Source organism: Apostichopus japonicus, chromosome 22 (genome assembly GCF_037975245.1).
Source record: "Apostichopus japonicus isolate 1M-3 chromosome 22, ASM3797524v1, whole genome shotgun sequence".
Lineage (NCBI taxonomy): Eukaryota > Metazoa > Echinodermata > Holothuroidea > Aspidochirotida > Stichopodidae > Apostichopus > Apostichopus japonicus.
This window is the reverse complement of record NC_092582.1, coordinates 23,113,998-23,114,527: the sequence shown is the minus strand read 5'-3', so window position 1 is coordinate 23,114,527 and position 530 is coordinate 23,113,998.

Here is a 530-nt window from a genome sequence, read left to right as displayed (position 1 = left end):
AATAAAACTACTAAGTTATTTTCTTTTCAAATGGAAGCTACACGTTATGCAGCGATTTCGTTTCGCAACAGTTACCTCCATGCTTGTAACCAATTATGGGAGGCCATCGTTACGAAAAAGACATACATAACGCACATGTATAAAAATCGCTTCATCATGTGAAGTATCTGTTCCCTTTCGAGGGGAATGGTGATACACACCCGACGATGATCACATTCACAGTCCCGATGCACGGGGACTGGGGTTGAGAGCGGATCAGTCGTTCAAAAGTTTGGTTTTCGTGCCCAGGTTCTTTACTGGGTGCCTTTTCTTAAAAAGTACATGTGTACACAGGGGCGGATCCAGGATTTTGAGAAAGGGGGGGGCCCACATCCCGATGGCAGCACTTTAGTGATCTGCGTCCTGGGGGAGGGGTCTAGGGGGAGGGGTTGTCCCCCTCCCCCTTGGAAACTTTTGGTTAATTGTGAGTGGTTAGATGCAAAATGGTGAAACATTTCGCCAAAAACTAGAAAACCAGAAACGTTGCAGAC